This window comes from Castanea sativa, chromosome 5 (genome assembly GCF_040712315.1).
Source record: "Castanea sativa cultivar Marrone di Chiusa Pesio chromosome 5, ASM4071231v1".
NCBI classification, from domain to species: Eukaryota; Viridiplantae; Streptophyta; class Magnoliopsida; order Fagales; family Fagaceae; genus Castanea; species Castanea sativa.
In genome coordinates this window covers 21,262,844-21,283,684 of record NC_134017.1, presented here as the reverse complement: position 1 = coordinate 21,283,684, position 20,841 = coordinate 21,262,844, and the positions used below count along the sequence as shown (strand labels likewise).

At 37.5% G+C, this 20,841-nt stretch overlaps 1 non-coding gene and 1 pseudogene across 1 annotated transcript; one reads left to right on the top strand and one right to left on the bottom strand.

Annotated features, from left to right (window-relative positions):
• Window positions 1-2,995: 2,995 nt before the first annotated feature.
• Window positions 2,996-3,126, top strand: LOC142637754 (small nucleolar RNA snoR2/U65). The gene has a single exon (XR_012844879.1). It is a non-coding gene; the product is annotated as a small nucleolar RNA snoR2/U65 (small nucleolar RNA).
• Window positions 3,013-11,287, bottom strand: LOC142634912 (F-box protein CPR1-like; annotated as a pseudogene).
• Window positions 11,288-20,841: the final 9,554 nt, after the last annotated feature.

The following is a 20,841-nucleotide window of genomic DNA, read 5'->3' as shown; positions in this document are numbered from 1 at the left end:
AAGAGTTTATTATCTACTCTGATCATGAAGCTTTGCGTTATTTCAATTCCCAAAAGAAGCTAAATTTTAGGCACGGTAGTTGGGTTGAATTTCTGCAACACTACTACTTTGTGGTGAAACATAGAGCGGGAGTTGAGAATAAGGCTGCTGATGCACTGAGTCGAAGAGTGTCTTTGCTATCAGTCATGTTAAGGTCACTGGGTTTGAACGACTTAAGGATGACTATCAATCATGCCAAGATTTTGGGGAGCTCTACACTAGCCTAAGTAATGCTTCACATCCCGTCTTGGATGATTATACCCTTCAAGATGGTTACTTGTTCAAAGCCAATAAGTTGTGTATCCCTCGGTCGTCAATGAGAGATTTTCTAGTTTGGGAGATACATGCAAGAGGCCTTGCAGGTCATTTTGGCCGAGATAAGACAATTGAGGAAGTGGAACGTCAATTCTATTGGCTTGGTCTTAAGAGGGGCATTGCTAAGATAGTTGGTCAGTGTCGTACATGTCAACTAGCCAAACATCGCAAGCAAAACACTGGTCTGTACACGCCTTTACCTGTGCCAGATCGCCCATGGCAGGACGTGAGTATGGACTTTGTGCTAGGTTTGCCCCGCACCTTTAGGAAGCATGATTCTATCCTAGTAGTTGTTGATCGCTTCTCTAAGATGGCTCATTTCCTACCATGTTCTAAGACTTCTGACGCTTCTAAAATTGCAAAACTTTACTTTGATGAGATTGTCAAGGTTTATGGTCTCCCCAAAACCATAGTGTCAGATAGGGATGTTCGCTTCATGAGTTATTTTTGGAAGACCTTGTGGCATTTAGTAGGCACCAAATTGAAATTTTCCACGACATTTCATCCTCAAACTGATGGTCAAACTGAGGTAGTTAATCGTAGCCTAGGGAACCTCCTTCGGTGTCTAGTGGGTGAAGCCAATCGGAATTGGGATTCAATTCTTCCTATAGCCCAACTTGCATATAATAGCTCTGTCAATAGGTCTATAGGTGTTAGTCCTTTTGAGGTTGTGCATGGATATACACCTAGGAAGCCCTTAGATCTTTTGTCCATGTCCCCACATGTTAGGATTTCTAAATCTGCTGAGGCATTCGCACGACATGTTCATGATTTGCATACTGAGATTCACAAAAAAATTCAGGTAAGTAATTCTCAATATAAAATTCATGCTGATACTCATCGGCGTCATGCAGAGTTTCAGGTAGGAGATTATGTCATGATTCGGATCCGACCTGAACGGTTTCCCTCTGGGACCGTTAAGAAATTGCAGGCTCGTAGTGCCGGTCCGTTCAAGGTATTGAAACGAATGGGCCCAAATGCATATGTCATTGACCTCCCTCATGATTATGGTATTAGCTCCTCCTTTAATATTGAGGATCTAGTTGCTTATAAAAGCCCTACAGCTATTCCTGATACTCCTTTTGATGAGCCTTTACTTAATCCTATTGATGCCCCTATGCCTACCCCTTTACCCTTAAATTTGCCCTATGCACATAAAGAATCTATTGATGCTAATTTAGATGAGCAAATTGTTTCTACCAGGGATGGAGGAGTTCACCGTTTCCTAGTTCGGTGGCGCGGGCGACCAGATTCCGATTGCACATGGATTACTAGAGATGAGCTACAGCGACTGGATCCTGACTTACTGGAGTACTATCAGAGCTCTTCAGCTTTCCACTCGACGGGGTCGAGTTCCTCTCACCCGGGGGGAGTTGGTGCGGACACGAGATATAGGCCCCCAATTATACACACATATGGGAGGAAGAACAAAAAGAAGACGGCCCAACCTGTGGCCTTATGGATGGAGCCTATTAGTTATTGGGCTTGAGATTAAGCAAGCCCGAACATTTAATAATTAGGGTTTTGTGTTGTTAGGGTTTTGTGTTGTAGCTATTTAAACACTTTTTTGATTATTGTAACACAGCTTTTGAGAAATATAAAAAAAACGTTTGTTTTCTTTTTACACTGGTGCCGACTCCAGTTTGCTTGGTGTTGATTCCAAGCAGCCCTTAGGTGCTGACTCCTAAGGTTTACTCTATCATTTTTCTTCTCTATTATACTATTGTGGTTGTCCTACGTCAATAACTTTGATCTAAAGAACCAAGTAAGAACATTATCACAGTGTATGATGAAAAGATTTTTGGCTTATAAATCACATAAGAAAAGTTGCCAACTTAGCTTCTTGGTAGAATTTTTTTTTGGGAGTGGTGTTAGGATTTTGGATTGAGTTTCACCTTGACAAGGGATGAGCGGGATATCTATAAGGAAAGGCTTCCACTGCCTCCAAATAAGGAAAAGTTACAAAGCAGAGAAACAACCACCCAAATGAGGGAAATGTGAAAGAAACTAGCTGCAAAAGTTAGCAATCTTCATAAGAAGAAAAAATATAACCAAAAACCACGACTAAACCACCATCTCTCGCCATGCAACACTAACAAATTATCACGGATATCATTGCCTTTTTCACTAAGCATCGCCATCGCAGATCTCATTGCAACAGTAAAAAACCACTCCTAGGAACCAAAGATTGATTTTTCCATCAACAGTAAAAAATCACTTCTAGTAACAGTGATATATGTTGCAGTTTGAATGTATCCAGCAAAGCCCTTATTAAATGGTGAAATGTAAGATGCAATGCCACCCTATCAATGTAAATATCCTAAGATTAAAGAACAGATTTATAGGTAGTTTCCATAAATACCTTTACACCCATTACATAGACATAACTACTATCTTATCACTAAGAAAGCATAAATTTAACACACACACACACAACGCAAGCATGGCAGACACTGTTTTGCATCTACTTCATATAATTGTGTAATAGAAAATACTAACTCATTCACAAAAGATGAAGAGAGAGAGAAAAAAAAAAACAAAGGAAGGAAATGGAGTCAACAAAGCAATACATCTAAGCATTACTACGTTATTGGGATAAAAATACTCAAATTAAGCCAAGGAACAAAAGATAAAAAATATTAGTTCAAGAAGAGGATTTTACCTAAGTATGGAGTGTTTGGACCAAGAGCGATTCTGTGTTTTGCATCTCCAGAAGAACCTGTGGATCTTATATAACATTGGTCCACAAATCTGTTTTCTGCAATTACATTTTTATTCTTCTTATTTTTTAGTATAATTTGAATTTTCTCAGTTATTAAGAGATACTTTCCCCGTAATTTAGAAAATTCTGAACCTATTTGCCAACACTTCAGAGATCCAATTGGAGGCCTGGCTACCTCGGATTAGTCACAAAATTTGAGGCCTGGCTACCTCGGATTAGTCACAAAATTGTGGTTTTTACTCTGTTGATATGGGAGGTTCCATTTTCTTTTTCGTGGAGTCCAAGACCTTTGAGTTCTCTGTTGAGGAGGGAGGAATTTATTTTATGTTACGCATTTTTGAGAGAAACCGAGATTCTCTCCGATCAGTTTTCATGGGCAAAGAGGGTGCAAAACGTCTGCTAACTATTGTGGAGGATCTCATCTCTAATGTAATTACTGGAAATTTTGCACGGACATTTAGAGAGGGTGTCAAGGTATTTATCTTGCAATTAGGTTCCAATCCTCATGGCAGATTTTTTATGATCTCGGAACTTGTCCATGGCCGGCGGAAAGGCTTTATCGTGGTGCCAGAAGGTAAATTGGGTAGTGGGTGGAGAGGGTTTGGGCTACACTTGCGGAAAGTCATTGTTCCTGAGTCGAAAATCAGCACCCAACCACAAGCTGTCTTGGAGCAGACAGTGGAGAAGTCCAAGTCTCTCTTGATGGCAACGGCGGAGACTGATCGGAGAGGGCATGGTGGTAGCAAGAAAGGAAAGTCATTACTGCCAAATTTTCAAAATTCAAACACAACAAACTTGCGCAATCATACCCATGATTGTCGTGAATTGAATGCTGAAAAAGATCTTGCGAGGTCTGAGGCTAAACTTCCGTTTGAAGTCCACGATATAAATGGCAGAACTGTATCGCTGGAGATCTCCATGGGTTTGGAGTGTGGGCCGGATGGTAGATGGCAGGTCCAGTGGTCCAACGTCCAGGAGGTTATAAAGCCCAACCCTTCTATGAAGTCTATAGCTCCCTTCAAACCAAAGCCCAAGCCCAAACCCATACAAGTCTGGCGGCCCAAACCGACACAAACCCATCTTCGTTCTTTATCAACTGGAGAGACCCAACACTCTGGGAGTTCTGTACCTTCGGTTACGGTAAGTAATGAGAGAGAATCCCGAAGCAGTATCGCAGTGCTTGCTACGCCGATGCACCCTCAAGTTGATCCTTGTAGCTTTCCGACGATAGCCCAGTCATTGAAGCTCGCCGATGACGCCGATATTGATGTCGATACGGGGATTCCTGGCTCTGACGGGGCTGATACTGAGTCTCTTGGCTCCGACGAGGCCGATGAGCAAGCAACCACCTCTGATGGCGAAGACACTTTGCAGCGAGACATCCGATTGTTACTTCAGGAGCATTCCGGCAATGTTATCAAGAAATGGGGGAATTCAGATCAGTGGGTGCTTGAATTGAGAGATGGAAGGAGAGTGGCGGTTCCGATACAAATTTCTCTGCCACCGAGTGAAGTCACAGAGGTTCTAGAAATGCAAAAACAGCTGGCTTTGGTTCCATTGAAGTGTTCAGACCCTTTGGAGGTGTCATCAGCTCAGTTTGAAGGGGATGAAGTAATTGTGGAGGACTGGGTTTCGGACACATATTCGGAGGTTGCTAAGTTGCCTAACGAAGGGGGTTTGTCACCTATAGCCGTGGAACTGCTGGCCTTTTCTTTACCATTGGGCATGGAAGAAAAGGAATTTGTAGGACTGAAGAGTCCAGTAAAGAGGGAATCTTACTCTGACTGGTTTCAAAGTAAATTCAATGGGTTTGATAATTTCCTGGGCGTATCATTAAAAGGGTTGGAAAATCAAGCAACAAATTTCTTGCTAGTTGTTGAGGCTGAATTGCAACGTAGGGCTGCTTTGGAGATTAAAGCACGTGACTTGAAGAGTTCAGGAGTGAGAGGTATCAGAGAGCTAAAAGGTCTATTCAGTTCAGTTAATTATGGTTCTACTTCTTCTAGGCGGAATGGTACTAGTAGGGTGCGGGCACTATCTGTTTCTAAATGAAGTTGAAGATAATTACTTGGAATGTCAGAGGTTTGAATCGGGTTGAGAAGAGGCTTCAGATTCGTAATTTATTGCGATCATGGAGGGCTGATATAGTATGTTTGCAGGAGACCAAACTTGAGTGGATCACTAGAGGAATTGTTCGAAGTATATGGGGCTGCCCATATGTTGATTGGCTTTACCTGGGTTCTGAAGGTGCTTCTGGGGGTATTGTTTTGATGTGGGATCGAAGGGTGGTGGAAAAATTAGAGGAAGTAGTGGGGTATTTTTCTGTTTCGTGTAAATTTAAAAAAGTTGGGGATCAATTTGAGTGGGCGTTTACAGGTGTCTATAGGCCTAATTTAAACAAGAGGCGGAGGAAAATGTGGGAGGAGTTGGCAGGGCTAATTAGTTGGTGGGATGTGCCATGGTGTCTAGGAGGCGACTTCAATATAATCCGCTTCCCTTCGGAAAGATTAGGGGCTGAAAGCTGTACTCGGGCTATGTATGAATTTTCAGATTTTATCTCTCTCCATGGGTTGATGGATATAGCTATGGATGGGGGCCTTTATACTTGGTCTAATACTTCCTCCGCTTCTAGAATAGACCGATTTCTTTTCTCTCCACTTTTGGCAGATCACTTCACGTTGTTCTCCCAAAAAAGGCTTTCAAGAGTTCTTTCAGATCATTTTCCAATTTTGTTGGAGGGGGGAAGTCATCGGAGAGGGAAAACCCCTTTTCGTTTTGAGAATATGTGGTTGAAGCTGGAGAATTTTGTTGATAAAGTGAAGGTTTGGTGGGCATCTTACTTGTTCCAAGGCAATCCTAGTTTTATTCTAGCTAAGAAGTTGGCAGCTTTGAAATTGGATCTAAAAAAGTGGAACGAAGAGGAGTTTGGTAATGTCACTATTAAGAAACAGCATCTATGGAACAAATTAAATGATTTGGATGTTAGAGAAGAGATTCAGCCTTTAACAGCTGAGGAAAAGATAGAACAAAATAATCTCCGTACGGGTATAGAAAAGCTCACTCTCTTAGAAGAGATTAGTTGGAGGCAGAAGTCTAGGATGTTGCAATTGAGGGAGGGGGATGCAAATACCAAATTTTTCCATAGAATGGCTAATTCCCATAGAAGAAATAATGGCATTGAGAGCCTTATGGTAGATGGAAATTTGTCTTCTGATCAAGGCATGATTGCTAATTGTATTACTCAATTCTATAAGAAACTATACTCTGAGGAGCAAGTTGATAGACCATTTCCAGAAGTATTGATATTTCCAAGGATATCTGGTGATAATGCAGATTGGTTGGATAGACCCTTTGATGAGGCAGAAATTTTTGAGGTAATAAAGAATTTTAATGGTGACAAATCGCCTAGTCCAGATGGATTTCCTATGGCTTTCTTCCAAGCTTGTTGGGGAATTCTTAAACCTGATCTTATGGCTGTTTTTAATCATTTTTATGTTAAAGGTTAGTTTGAGAAGAGTTTGAATGCAACATTCATTACTCTCATCCCTAAAAAAAATGCAGCAATTGAAGTTAAAGATTTTCGCCCCATTAGTCTTGTTGGGGGCGTTTATAAAATCATTGCTAAGGTCTTAGCCAATAGGCTTCGCACAGTCATGGAAGATATAATCTCAGCATCTCAAAATGCTTTTGTGAGAAACAGGCAGATTCTTGACCCTGTACTTATTGCTAATGAGAGCCTTGACAGTAGATTGAAATCTGATTTGCCAGGATTACTTTGCAAATTAGATGTTGAGAAGGCCTTTGATCATGTAAACTGGAGATTTCTTATGCAGTTGTTAGAAAAGGGTGGTTTCTCTGCTAAATGGCGTCAGTGGATTTTCTTTTGTATATCTACAGTTCGTTTCTCTATTCTGATAAATGGCTCTCCCTGTGGGTTTTTTGAGAGTTCCAGGGGGTTACGACAAGGAGATCCATTATCCCCTTTGTTATTTGTATTGGTTATGGAAGCCCTTGGGAGGATGTTGGACAAGGCTGCCCATGATGGTCACATGTCAGGCTTTAGGGTGGGTTCTGTAGAGGGAAGATCATTGGTGGTGTCTCACCTTCTCTTTGCAGATGATACTTTGATTTTTTGTGGTGCTGATTTGGACCAGATTCTGTTTCTCCGTATGATCCTCATTTGGTTCGAGGTGGTTTCTGGCTTAAGGATAAATTTGGGCAAGTCAGAATTGGTTCCTGTTGGTATGGTGCATAATTTGGACTTATTGTTGACTGTTCTTGGCTGTAAACAAGGTACTCTTCCAATGAAGTATTTGGGTCTTCCTTTAGGAGCCAAATGCAAGGATAAGGCAATCTGGAACCCAATTCTGGAAAAGATGGAATGGAGATTAGTAGGATGGAAACGTCTGTACTTATCAAAGGGAGGTAGAGTCACTTTAATTAAAAGCACTCTATCTAACTTACCTACTTATTTCCTATCTCTATTCCCTATTCATGTTGCTGTGGCTAACCGAATTGAGAAACTACAGAGAAATTTCTTATGGGGTGGCATTGGAGATGAACCAAAATTCCATTTAGTTAAATGGGCTAATGTATGCAGTCCCATTGCTTCAGGGGCCTTGGGATAAGGAAGATAAGACTTTTTAATGAAGCTTTGCTTGGAAAGTGGCTATGGAGATTTGGGATGGAGAGGACTGCCTTTTGGAGGCAAGTGATAGAGGTGAAATATGGCTGTGAAGGGGGTGGCTGGTGTACTAGGCCTGTTAATGGTCCATATGGTGTGGGTTTATGGAAAAATATTCATCAGGGATGGCCTTCTTTTTCTCGCTATATTCTATTTGATGTTGGGGATGGGTCAAGAGTGAAATTCTGGCAAGACCATTGGTGTGGTGAGACTTCCCTTGCAGTCAGTTATCCGGAATTGTATAGATTTTGCAGAGACAAGGAGGCTAGTGTGGCTGAGCTTATGAAGCTTGATAATGGAGTTCTCTTTTGGGATGTAAGTTTCTTTAGGGGTGTGCATGCTCGGGAATCAGAGGCATTGGCTGGTTTTATGGATACTATTTATGGTGCTTCGGTGAAAGGAGTTGGTGAGGATAAGATGTCTTGGAAACTTGATAGAAAGAAGGGTTTTATGGTTAAAAATTATTATAGTCTCTTAGTGGGCTCCAATGATTGTTGCTTTCCTTGGAAGAGTAGATGGAAACAGAAAATTCCTTCTCGTGTTGCTTTCTTTGTTTGACCGTGCTTTGGGGAAGTGCTTAACGATTGACAATTTACGAAAAAGGAAGATTTGGATATTGGATTGGTGTTACATGTGCAAGTGCAATGGTGAATCGGTTGATCATCTTTTTCTCCATTGTCCGGTTGCAATGGATATGTGGGCAATGGTGTTTGGATTGTTTGGAGTTAGCTGGGTGATGCCACAATCTGTAGTGGGGCTATTAGCGTGTTGGCAAGGCAGGTTTGGTAGTCATCGAAATGGGCATATATGGATGACTGTTCCACATTGCTTATTGTGGTGTCTTTGGAGAGAGAGAAATAGCAGGTGCTTTGAAGATAAGGAGAGATCAATTTCAGACTTGAAGCTATTTTTCTTTAGAACCCTTAGAGATTGGTTGACTGCTTTGCAAAACCAAACATTTTTATCATTTCTTGATTTCTTAGATTCTTGTAATTTTTGTTCTTGACTGTTTAACCCTTGTACACTCCCTGTGTACTAGGGTGTTACATTTTTTATATCAATAAACATCTTACTTATCAAAAAATATATATATATTTACCTATCCAGGGGAAGGGAGGGAAAAGAAGAAGAAGAAGAAGAAGAAGAAGAAGAGGAGAATCATAAAAAATTCATTTTCAATTCTTAACCACCCAAAGGTTAGGAACTTGATGTGTATCTAAACATTAAGAAGTTGATGCATTGGGGTCATTGTTCAGAGGTAACACTAAGCTGAAATTAGAAGTTAGTAGTATTATGATATGTACTTGCTGTGCTATGTTGGGATGCATGTCTTACAGGTATACGTGCAAATGTACAGGTGTTAAAGAAGTCAAGTGATAAGCTGTTACTAGTAGAAACAATGATGTCAGCTGGTTGTTGTTAGGGGTGTTTGAGGTAGTCAATTAGTTGTTACAGCTGATTAAGTAGTTAACAATTGATCTGCTTAATTGTATTGCTGTATAATGATCAATAAATGAATAAAGCAGTTTTACCTTTTAGTCTTTCATTCTCTCTCTCATATCTTAGGAGGCAACACTTTTTTTTTTATAGGTATCTTAGGAGGCAACGCTACCCTCGAATCTAGCCATCGCCTTAATTTTCCTACTCTTAACTACCCAATATCCAAGATCCTAACACCAAAGCAAGCAATGACAACTGGTGAGCAGCCTTCTCAATGAACATGGCTCTATGGGAATGTTTGTGGTAAGAAGATAGGCATCTAAGGTAGTAGAAGATTTAAAATGTACAAGCATTATCTTTAGCATATACAGATCATAATTGATAAATTAAGAATTTTTTTAATAATCCCAGTAGAACACAAAGAACATTTAGTACAAGTGTGAAAACATGAAGTTAAAAGAGGCCACTGTAACATTATCAAGAAAGAATAAGTTGAGTACATCTATCTTCATAATGTTATAAGTGGCAGGAAACATGATACTCACACAGTCCGTATATCTTCAACCAATTGATAAATAAGCATGCTAAAAGTTCATAACCAACACAAACCACTTTGTTTTCTCAATATAACCAAAAACAACCACAACTTTGATAAGCTATCTATTCTAAAAATAAAGCCACTCAATTAAGGTAATCAATCAACAATAAGAATTTATAGAATTACATTCATATCAAACTCATAATCAAAGCCAAGTATATATGAAGAACGAAATGGAAAACCATAAAAAAAAAAAAATTAAATAAGCTTGGCAATAAAATTTATCTTGCCTGTTGTTGTTCCTCTTTCTTTTCTGTCTTTTCCTTAGTTGGTTGGGTTTGTCAAGTAAAACTAGGCTCTCAACATAAGAATCAACAAATGTATATCCATATCCACATCCACGAATCCTAAGATCCTTAGTCTCTTGGGTCTCAAGGTCTTGTGAGACGAGGTCTCCTCCAAACATTTCCAGAATAACCTCACCACTCTTCCTAAAACCTATTGCCCTATGCATTCAATGTGACCTTGGTATGCCCTCTATGAGACCTTCATCAGCCAAACTTATAATTTTGGTCCATGATGACGGATCCGCATAATCTTTCATCACCCATATACCGAGGCAGTGAGTAAACCCCAGTTGAAACAGAGCAAGGGAATTCCCATATACTGAAATAGAATACCCCATCGAATACTCATCTCCATTTTGATCTGAAAGTTTTGGCAGCGCTATCTCACGGAAGACCTCTTCCCCCAAATCAAACACCATAACAAAATTAAGAAATTTGTTCCCAGTCTTCCTCAAAGCAAGCCAATGCAGAGCCCCATTGACAAAAGCCTCCGGCTCACAATCATGTGCAGCACCTATAGGAGGCAAAGCAGTAACCATTCTCCATTTTCCAGCGGAGAGTGAATAAACCTCCACCTCCAGAGGAGACTTACCCTTTTGGCCTTTTTGTTCAAGAGTCACAAACCTCACCACCTTATAGTCATTGGTTTTGGAATCAAATCCAAACCCAACAGAGGCGTTGTAGCCGCCATGTGAAAAGCAGGTAATATTGGGTTTAGGAAGTTTGACAAACTTTCTAACACAAGGGTTCCAGAGAAAAAATTTAAAATGGTACCCATATAAATCATCAGCAAGGAAGATGAGGCCATTACAAGTACCCACTACATGAAATATTGGATGATAGCTTTGACCATGAAAAGGGAAGTCATCAAACCTGGTGTACTCGTTGAAATCCTGGTTGTCAAAATGCAAAACGTATTGTTCTTTTTCAATTTCTCCAACAGTTGCTCCGGCGAGCACCAAAGAGCAGAGCCTGAAGAGGAGTAGGGGGTGTTTGTTCTTGTTGTTGTTGTTGGAGGAGTGGTGGAGATGGTTGGAAATGAAGGTGGGGTTTTGGATGAGATATTTCCATGTTTTGGAAACGCATGTGCAAGTTATGATGGATTTTACCAGCAAGCGTAGGAAAACATCAGTTATGATTTCTGGAGGTAGAGAGTCCCACATCGATTTGGAGACTTCTTCAGAAGATAAGCTGTCTGACATTGCTTGAAGATACTGTAAAGTAAAAGACAGTAACACTGAGAAATAGGTACTGAATCGAAAATAACCAAACAACCCAGATTCTGGTTTTTCGTTTTTAGTAGGATAGTGCGAGAAAAATGTGTTTGTGTTTGTCTGTGTGTGTGAGAGAGAGAAACCCAGTCAGTAGAGAATGGAGCGCAAAGTGACTCCAAAGATCATTGATTAGTCCATTATCTAATCATTGATTTTCTATCCCGGAAAAAAATGATAAAGCAAAGAGAAAAGGAACAGAGTATCAAAACCCCATAATAAAGATTCCAACATTATCCTAGTTATACTCAAAAAAAATCCATCGAAACTAAGTTTCACCAAGAAAAGATCAAGACTTCAAGAAACCAAGAACTGGGCTTGGCTTTTTGTACCTGAGCAAAGTGACTCCAAAGATCCAATCTTTATGGAACTGACGAACTGTTGTTGTCTTCTCCAATGGGACAAACCGAAGAGAGAGAGAGAGGGGACTCTAGTGTTATTGACCGGAAACCTGAGGATTGAAGGCTGCTGAACAAGGTAACAGAGGCAGAGAGAGTGAGGGATATTCAGAGAGAATGAGCTTGAGTTAAGTGAGAGTGAGGCAGAGAGCTTGAGATGAGAGTGTGAGAGGGTTTAGGACTTAGGACGGGGTTAGTTTTTAGGTTTCTGGCCAAAACTACGTAGTTTTATGCCGGGAAAAGGACAAAAAATCCCAACCGGTCAGTAACCGGTTCGACCATGCCGGTTTCCGGTTCTCCAATTAAACCGGCTGATTTTCAAATTTTCAGTTTATGTTATTTTTGGTTTTTACCCATAATCAGACTGGATTAAAGGCTGGTTCCCAGTTGAACCAATCGGACCAGTCAGTCCAATTTTTAAAACCATTAATGTAAGTAAGTATATATCACTTTAAATTTTTTGCTTATAATATCTGACAATTTCTGGTTCAATTATTTTGATATTGAAGATGCCTATGATGGGCTTATAATGCCTAAAAAATCTATTAATAATGGCAATCTCCGTGTCTGTAATCCTATATAGCACTGGCCAGATGAGCACCATCCCTCATGTGCCACTAACGAGTTCGAGTTCAAGTTCAAGGAAATTCTATTCATTGGTATATGATGTTTCCATCCAAGAGTACAAGATAGTTTGCTTTTGTTTGAGTAAGAATATAGTCAAGTGTTATATATACTAGTGGATGTCCCGCGCGATGCGTGATGCGCGTATTCGATATTAGTTATTTTATAATACTCATATGTGTTATAATGTTTGAAAAATTAATTTCAATTATGTATTATACTTCACTAAAATAATGAATGAAAAAAAAAAAAGTTATAACACAATAGATCCATAAGTAATCATATTTAATTAAACTCTAAAAATGCCACTATATGTGCCCTTTTTGTTTGATTAAATGTATATGTATATTTTGTTCTTACATTTGACATTTCCAATATAAATTTTTTATTATTTCCTTTTTTTTTTTTAGAAGTATTTTTTTTTTTTAAAGAAAACATGTGAACTTTTGAAGACTAAACATTTAAGATTTAAGGTTTATAATTTCTAATTCGCAAAACTAAATATACATGCCAAGAGATTAAAAATAAAGCAATAATTGAACATAGAAATATAAAATTATACTATTTCATATCTCATGTTTAATTTTACTTACATATGAGTACCTTAATCACTTACAAAAATTAAACACTTTCCAAAAATATAAATAAATACAAAAAAACACATACCTTTTAGAAACCCCATATGTTGTTAAAGTATTGTATCAAGCTTTGATAGTGTTGTTAAGAAGTTTAGATCATATGCACTTGAAACCAAAGCCAATTTCATACTCTTTTTTACACTAATCTCACAGTTTGTCCCTCTATCTCTCTAGTCCCACTTTTCTTTTGGCCTTTTGATATTTTGTGATACTGGAATATATAAAAGAACATGAAAACTAATATTGAATGGAGAAAACCTTTCATTTTTTAAATTAATGAACTTAAAAATGGAAGAGTTCAAGAAGTTGGAAAAGGAAGTAGAACCAAATATTTTAATTTTTTTCATTTATGGCTTAAACTAATCATCGATAAAAATAAGGGACGTGAAAGGCTAAACAAAAAAGTACTCATATCAAGCGCCACATGGCAGGGCCTTATGCACTCCGCATGAGGTCTCTACAACTTTGATAGTGTTGTTAAGAAGTTTAGATCATATGCACCTGAAACCAAAGCCAATTTCATACTCTTTTTAACAGTAATCTCACACTTTGTCCCTCTATCTCTCCAGTCCTACTTTTCTTTTGGCCTTTTAATATTTTGCGATACTAGAATATATAAAAGAATATGAAAACTAATATTGAATAGAGAAAACTTTTCATTCTTTAAATTAATGAAATTAAAAGTATAAGAGTTCAAGAAGTTAGAAAAGGGAGTGAAACCAAATCTTTTAATTTTTTTGCATTTATGGCTTAAACTAATCATTGATAAAAAGAATGGAGGGAAAGGCTAAGCGAAAAAATACTCATATCAAGCGCCACGTGGCAGGGCCTCATGCACTCCACATGAGGTCTCTACTTTTATATATATATATTGATGTTATGGATAGTAACGATGATGAAGCTCCTGCTTGGAGGGAATTGAGCTTTTCTTTCGTGTTTAACTTTCCGATTCATCCCCATCACACACAAGCCCATCAAAATTTTGATGGAGTTGTGTGTAACGGGGCGTTGAATTGGATGGAAAAATATGAAACAAATAGGATGCAATATGTATCATCATTAGACATATCAAGTGAGAAGCTTAGGGAAATAATTAAGTTGCCATCCAAACCCAACATGTGCAACAAGAAAAGACTCAACTGCAAGTTATTAACTTTCAATGGATTTCTTTGTTATGCTAATCCAAGCTCCAAGGATAGGTTTGATTTTTGGATCTTGAGGGATTGGGTTAAACTTAAACCTATTTGGATCAAGCAATATGCATTAAGCCTTTCGTCGATGATCTGCAAGCCCAAAACTTTGAAGAGTTTCATTCATGATAATTTTTTACCTCTTGCAATATACCAAGATGCATGTCAAGTCTTGTTCGGTAGAAATCATGATACTATTTTGCTGCAAGTTGTTTATATACAATGTGAAGAGCAAAGAGTTGAGGGCTGAAGAAGAAGGATTACTGGATTCAAGTTCTCTTCCTTGTATTTCCAAGTTTACTTGTCTTTGGTACTGGTGATTTTAGCTCATATCAGTATAAGAAGATAAAGAGACATTTGTTTTCAAGTTGAATTCAAATAAAGTAGATAGGATTGCATTTTTAATTTCAAAGTTGTGTTGCATTTAACATTTAAATTCAACTCCTATTTAACGTACAATAGGTCTCTCTTTCTCTTAGTAGATTGGTTGTCTCGAATAAACTTAACTCAATATATTTTTTCTGTCCATAACAGTGTGTATTCATTATTGGTTTTGTGGTTTAAAAAAAAAATCCTTTGGATAGATGTGCATGATAGACGTGCGTAAAGATAAAGATTTGATTTTCAATTTTTTCTTAGTTTAAATGACTTTTTTTTTTTTTTTTGTGGGAGTTTAAATGACTTAATAGAGTATGAAATGACTGTTTTTGTTTTTATTCTTGTTTTTTTCATATATGAAAATTTTGGCTGTATCTATTATACTATTTAAGCTTTATTAATATGTGAATTTAAAATGATTACATGTAAGATATCATTTCATCAAATCTATAATATCAGATTTTCTTTTAACTGTTAGTAAAATCTTTAAAACTCAAATTATCATGTGTTGTTAAATTTTAGTAACAATGTTTGGTTGTTGTTTTTGTTTTTATTTATCAAATGCCTTGATTTAAAATCCTCCAGTATAAATGCAATTTAGATTTTTGGGTTGTGCATGCCTCCGATGTATTGTCTTCTTTCAACTACTTAGCCCATTATATCTTGCTTGTTAGTTGGGTCTCTCCTTGTCCCTATTTGGATTTTGGAGTCCCTAGAATCTATTTCAATCTCCATTTCCTCAATTTTGGACTACGTTCTTATTGGACATAAAAGATGGGGTTTATGTGTTTTTTTTTTAATTTTTTTTATATATAAGTGAAATACATTAAGTTTTTTAATTAGATTTAATATATGGTTACATTGAGTTTATATTTTGAAAAAAATAACATTGTTTATGTTTCATTAGTCAATAGTCAATACCGCCTCGTGTTTGAATTTAACTACAGGACTTAACGTATAACACCTAAGAAATTGAATATCTAAGTGAGTGTCACAAGCGTACATACTAAAAAAATATTGAATATTGAATCATAAATTATAATGCACATTTTTTTGAAAGAAAAAAAAATATACTCAGCCAATAATTTATTGATTCAGAGGTATAAACTTAGATACATTTTTTGTTGGAGAAAAAACTCTAGATACTTGTGTGTGTTTTTCTTAGTATTTGTTTCCTGTCTAACTTCATTAAAAAAAAAAAAAAAAGTCATTTAATTTTTTTTTTATTTTTTAAATACTACGTCCATAATATTTTCTTAACGAATCTTAGATGGTTAGTTTTTTTTTTTTAGTTCTAATTTTAATTAAACACTTAAATTACTTTTTTACCCACTAGTAACAGTCAATAACAGCCTATCACTTAAAATATATTATGAAAACATTATGGACATATCATTTTTTTTTTTTAATGTTCTACCAATTGCAAGTCACAACCTTCCACGTTTACTTTTTTAAATATAAAATGACTGAAGTTTAAATACTCCATCTTTTTATATATATAATGACTTTATAGCATATTGCATTTGGTGAGTAGAAAAGTATAATACTAATTCAACGTTACATTTGATTTTTATTCTTTTACTTGTACTAATTTTAGTAATTTAGTCACATTTCCATGACAAGAGAATAAAGACCTCATGCATCTATACAAGTCATCTTTCTTAAGCCCTCTTCCAGTGTTTCTTTCTCTTCTTCAAAAACCCTAATCAAAGAGAAACACAATTCATTAGAGGTTAATTTGGTATTCAAAATGTTTGAAATCCTACTTGGCATTCATATTAACTTAAAAAATAAAGAAAAAGAAAATGTTTTACTTTTCTGGGCGATTAGAAATGTTTCACCATTAGCTACTCTAAACATCTGATGATGGGGTAGCCAAAAGTTTTCAGGTAATATCTTGGGATGGAGAATTGTTGATGCTGTTCCTGTGTCAAACAAGGTTATTACTGGAATGGGTCTGGAGTAAGTGTCAAGGAGGATGTGCACTTGGGCTATGGGTGTAGGGCCAATTAGGGGGGCTATAAGAGGCTGAGATGTATAAATGGTTCAGATTTCTAGGTCTGAATCACCATCTTTATCTAAATCTGAATCATCTTCTAAGGTAGAATAAGCCATAACTATCAAGGCTTGGGGAGAGTAATCATCATCCAGTGAGAAGAGTGATTCTACGTCTGAGAAGGGAGTATCATCTGCATGAATCTGGGCTTGATCTCCTTCATCAAATACCTAGTCTCAGATGGTCATCAAAAGGACTTCTACATACACAACATCTTCTCACCTAGACCCAAGTGCCCCAATTATTCACAGTTCACTCCTTTGACTCTTTGAGACTTCAGATTATCAATGAATGTTGTGCAACCACTCACTCTGAATTCCTCCTTAAAAATCCAAACCCTTTGTGGAAAAATCCGTCTTTCTTCATAACTCTACCCTTAAAAAAGAATGAAGATGTTAACCCCACAAAAGCCAGTCATAGAGGAATGAAACCAGAACATTTGTCCTTGGCTAAGCAAGAGTTATCTACTCTTCTTTCAGAAGGCCTCATTGAACCCATAACCTCCCTATAGGCGTGTGAAGCTTTTTATGTCAACAAGCATGCTGAGCAAGTTCGAGGAAAGCTTAGATTGGTAATCAATTACCAAGATCTTAATCATTTTCTTGCAGACGACAAATTCCCTTTGCCAAACAAAAGTACTCTTTTCCAGCACCTTTCAAATGCTAAGGTGTTCTTAAAGTTTGATCTTAAAGCAGGATTTTGGCAATTAGGAATCCATCCAGAAGAACGGTATAAGACAGCATTTTGCATCCTAGACCACCATTACCAATGGTGGAAATTTAAGGGTTTTGGTATTGGAAATTTGGAATTTTAAGAAATTGGCAACCATGATTTCTATTCTTTGCATCCAATTTCATGCTTCTGAACATGGTATGAAAGAAATGACAAGGAATATTATTCTTTCTTTGGGTTGCTTAGATTTAGAAAAAAATTTTGATAGAAGCTCAACTCAATTAGAGGGCTTTGTTTTATTGAGATTTTTTTTTCAAAATAACTATAAAATCCAAACTATATTATTAGTTAGCCAATGTTTGAAACTAATTTCGTATCTAACAGCTCGAGTGTAAAAAACTTGATTTTGGATTGTTAAATCAAGTACATTAAACTCGATTTCAACATCAAGCTACAGCTGACGTGGAAATTTGTCCACGTAGACTTAGAACTCAAGTCAAACGGACTCGAGTTCAGTTGATCTACAAATCGAGTCCGTAGGACTCGATTTAGTTTTGCTTGAACCTTGTTCTTCCTTTCCTTTTTTTTCTTCTGATGCGAGCTATTCTCCACTTCCAAGCCCCAAAAACCCATGAACAAAACCAAATACAAAACCCAAAACAATCAAACCCACTCTCCACTCCAACATGTTCTTCTCCTCCACTGGAGCGGCGGTAAGAAACCTAGGTTTTGCATCATCTTCTCCACTCCGTTGCCTGAAGCTTTCACCGCCCCCGGGTTGCTTCATTATTGCTTCTCTGGTTTGCTGTGTTTTGCACCATTGCTTCTTTCTTCTTCGTTGTTGATCGGCGTTTTGATCTCAGGTTGTTGATCTTTGCGTTTTGATCTCTGGGTTTTGCTGATCTCTGCATCTGGGTTTTGCCTTTTTTACTGCATTTTGATCTCTGTGTTTGGGTTTGGGTCTGTGGGTTCATCTGCAGTTAAGCAAAACTAAATCGAGTCCTCTGGACTCAAGTTCTATGCCTACGTGGACCAAGTATCCACATCAGCTACAAACAATGTTGAAATCGAGTTCAATGTAGTTGATTTAGCATTCCAAAATCGTGTCTTTTGGACTCGATTTGTTAGATAGCAAAATAGTTTCAAACTTTGGCTAACTAATAATATAGTTTTGATTTTATAGTTTTTTTTTAATCTTTTTTATTGGGTTGGAGTTTCTCATGAAGTATATAAGAGCATTTGGATGCTGAAATGAAAATATGGATAAAAACATAAGATTCATGTTTTTTATTTTTAATATGATGGTTTCTTTAATTAATAATTATCCGCGTGTGTTAGCATATTGGTTTTACCTTGAATTTTGTAGAAGTCCCTATGCAGTGCTTTTTCCCTTGGGTTTTACCTTCTTTTACTGCTGCATTTTTCTCTGTGCTATTTTAAGTAATGAATTTACCACATCATCAATCCTTAAAAAGTTATATTAGTTTTCTATATTATTCATTTTGTTATTCCTGTTTTAGAGGTAGCGATACTATGGTAGAGAATATGGCGGATTATGATAGCAAATGTGGGTATGGATGAGAAAGAGATAGGGATAGAGAGAGAGGGACATACGGAGACAGGGATAGGGACAGGGATAGAGACCGAGATTGTTGCCGCCTAGGAGATGGAAAGGATTATGGTCATGATAGGGAGCTAGATTGGGGCAGGAGGGGCAAGATTGGAATGGTGGGGAGCACTGGAAGAGACATGCACGCAGTAGCACCAATCCTATAGTATAATATAGAAAACTTCTTTTTTTGATGTGAGGAGTTGATTTCAAATTTTCAATTACTCTTAACTCTTTTAAGTTATAAGATTTTCTTCGTTTAGACTGAACGGGGAAGTTTGTTTAAGTTGGTATGTAACGTTTTTTCTCCAAAAACAAAAAGAAAAAAATTTGGCATGTAACGTTAATGAAAACGTTACATTATTTTTAACTAATGAGATTTGAGAGCTCATCAAGTTTACCATCGTAAAATATTAAAGGGACTTTCAGTTTTCACATTATATTTATATTTATATTTATATGGTACGTTACACAAAGGGCTAATTAATTAATAACATGAGTTTGGAAGCAGGTGCATGGTACAACGGCATGAAAAGCTCCTCTCTCACAAGACTAAGGGCAAGAGGGAAACTTTCACTACAAAAAACGGGGTCTATAGCCGCGTTTCAAAAACGCGGCTATAGACCCCGAAAACGCGGCTATAGACCCCGAAAACGCGGCTATATCCTATAGCCGCGTTTTCTAGAGCCGCGTTTGTAAACGCGGCCTAAGCGGCGCAGCAACAGACCCGCGGGGTCTGTAGCCGCGTTTTTGAACCACGGCTATAGGCGTCAGGTCTATAGTCGCGTTTTTGGAAAACGCGGCTACAGACCCGCTTGAGCCGCGGTTATTAACGCAGCTACAGGCTGCAGACTATAGCCGCGTTTATAAAAAACGCGGCTATAGCCCTCTGTCAGTTCGTTTGCCAACCTTGCATAGAAACTATAGCCGCGTTTTTAAAACGCGGCTATATCTTCTCTTTTTTTTTTTTTTCCTTGCCCTCTTTTTTGGCTGTTTTTTCCCTGTTATCAGAACTGAAGAATTTTTCCCTGCTATCACAAGTTTCCAACACAACACAACCATCCAAAATAAACAAGTTCCAACACAACCATCCAAAATAAACAAGTTCCAACACAACACAAGTTTCCAACACAACACAACCATCCAACAGCAGCAAGTTTCCAACACAACACAACCATCCAAAATAAACAAGTTCCAACACAACACAAGCATCCAACAGCAGCAAGTTTCCAACATGTCACAAATGTGTTATCTATCTCAAGAACAATTAAATTTAACAATGTGGCTCATGGATTAATACAACCACTTCCAGAAGCTTGTTCATCATGTCACAAAGCCAATTTAACAGGGCATGAAGCAGCCAAATAGGTATAGAGAAAGCTCAAAAAGGGGCAATGTTGGTATTGCACGATTTGTGGTTGATTAAAAAGCTTTTACTTTCTTTTAGAAAATAAAAAATAAAAACAACGTAATACTAATACATGAAGCCCTTCTTTAACCTAGGCACTTTGTATCTTCATTAGCACTCTGCCCTCACGGTGACTCCTAGCCTCTTCTGCCTATTTTCCAGCCCAAAAACCTGTCCACATGAAGCCCAATCACGAACTTCAATCAACGCAACAATCATAAGAAAAATATACTATACGGAATCACAAATTTTCAAGAGCTACTGCTTAATTTTCATGCACAATTAGGAAGAAGTATTACATCATCTTTTCGGCATCATAACTAATAATACCTACCAAAAAAAAAAAAAAATGCAACAGAAGCTCTTCAAAAGAGAATGATGAAGTTGCCTGCTATTGTCTGTCTAAATTTATTAAAGCACAATTGAACAGCTCAAACAATACCCTTTTTCACTCTGCCAAAGCCACTCAAACTTTTTCTAAAACTCTGATTGCCAAAGTCCAAGAACAAGAA